Source organism: Rhagoletis pomonella, unplaced genomic scaffold (assembly GCF_013731165.1).
Source record: "Rhagoletis pomonella isolate Grant_MI unplaced genomic scaffold, Rhpom_1.0 Rhpom_scaffold_00002, whole genome shotgun sequence".
Lineage (NCBI taxonomy): Eukaryota > Metazoa > Arthropoda > Insecta > Diptera > Tephritidae > Rhagoletis > Rhagoletis pomonella.
Window position 1 is genome coordinate 36,808,964 of NW_023458556.1, and position 2,186 is coordinate 36,811,149.

A 2,186-nucleotide genomic window follows, 5' to 3' on the forward strand; every position below is an offset into this window, starting at 1 on the left:
GTTGCCAGATCGACATGTCGTATTGAAGAATATTGATTATATCAACAATTTCTACATGGTAAGTGCTCCGCCAATATTTGGTTTCATAGGGATTCGGATACCTCCCTCATTGAAGTAGTAAAGAAAATTCGCTTAAGTGCCTTTTTCGGTTACGTGCACAAGTTTTTCGTGCAAAGAAGGATAGCTGCACATCCAAAAATATACTGTAATACGCGAAGAGATTTTTTTTCCAGGACATAAAATCTGCACCGTTCGGTCGATTTTCAAAAATGGGGTGTCAAATTAAAGCGCTTTGCCTGTAGATGTGCAAACTGGTTTTACTTTTTCGAATAGAATTGCCACCTATTGAACAATTAAATTCAAATTATTTAATAATTAATGGCACCATATCCGCACCGATCGCTCGATTTTCCATAATGAGGTGTCAAATTAAAAGCCGTGGTCTGCAGATGTCAATAATATTCAAATTATTAAAAAAAAACTACATCATTTGTTGCAAAACGCTGCCGCCGCAATTATGGGCCACTTCATATGCCTTTGTGAGTTTTAATTTTGACAGCGGTTAACCTTCGACCGCATTACCTTCGTCCGTTGTAATTCTGGGTAGAGCTTAAGAGGGAGCAAAGACCTAATTACATCCAATATTATTATAATTGTTTTTTTTTTATGTGCAGTGCTTTTTTATTTGTCCAAGTTCCAAAGTCTGCGAATTTTTTGCCATTCTTTTCCGCAATTTACTCGAAACTTTGAGTGTGTACACGTGGAATGGACCTCAGACTCGGAATCATGTTTTTATCACAGACTCGGCAAAAATTCGGCAAAAAATCGAATTAAATCTTAACGAATTCTTTAAAATTTCTTTACAATGCAGAATACTCTGAAAAAATGGTTCGCAGGGTAACTACCCTGCAAACCAAAGTTTCCGAAATCTTAACGAAATCTTTAGGAGTATCTCATTTCTGTAACGATTTTTTTACGAATCTTTAAAGAAAATTGTATGAAGGGGTTGACACGAACTCGTAAAGAAACTTCTGTATGAAAAATAAAGAAATAAATTACGCACACTTCCATTGTTTTACGAAATTTCGGAAGAAAATCTGTGAAGCAACGAAAATAATGCTGCTATGTGAAGAATATCTTTCAGAATTTTTCCAGAATTTTCTTTATTTTTCGTACAGAAATTTCTTTACGAGTTCGTGTCAACCCCTTCATATAATTTTCTTTGAAAATTCGTAAAAGAATCGTTACAGAAATCAGATACTCCTAACGATTTCCTTAAGATTTCGGGATCTTTGGTTTGCAGGGTACATGGATTGGAAAATAACTTACACGGCACCTTGAAGTGGCTGAGTTCCTCCCTCGTTCACAACACGTATGTACATTAAGAATCTGTACCAGATCAAATAAAAAACTGAATTATTTTCAACATGTTGGCAGAATTTTCAAATCTCTTACAATTTAATTAAATTTTTCTATCTTCTTAGATCATTTTCTGAGTAAAAAGTTTTTTGATTACGACGCTGAATGGCACAATTTTTTTTTGTTGAAGTTATATATATATATATATATACATATATACATACAATTGATTACATTGTAAAATTCACGTGGAGAAGAATCGATTTTTCTTTGAATGTAGCGCGAGTCTAATGTAGTATTGTACATACATATGTATGTACATATGTCATTGTATACTTAAGCACGTTTTTAGCTGAGTTTATTTAACTTTTGAAAAAATTTTAGTGGTTTTTTAGCAATAAAAGTTTTTTTTATTACACGCTAAGAAATAAAAAAAAATCGTCGAATATTATTTAATTTGACGCACATATGTATGTATATACATAGATATGTACATATGTTCATATGCACATACGCAAGCGAGTTGAAAATATCAGCCCTTCTATTTCTGGTTTTGCGAAAATGTCAATAAACGCTTTGAAGGACAACGAACAATTTTTTAATTTGTATATGTACATATGTATGTACGTATAGGCATAAACATTAGCTTTTATTATATTTGATAAGAAACTAAATAAATAGTGTTGGTGCTAGGGTTACCGCAATATAAAAAAGGCCTATCAGGCCGATAAAAGCGACGCATAATCTACATACAATTATTATACATACACAATTTACTCGCTTTAGTGGATTTCCTCTTTTACTACTTTTTTGTTAATATTAATCGA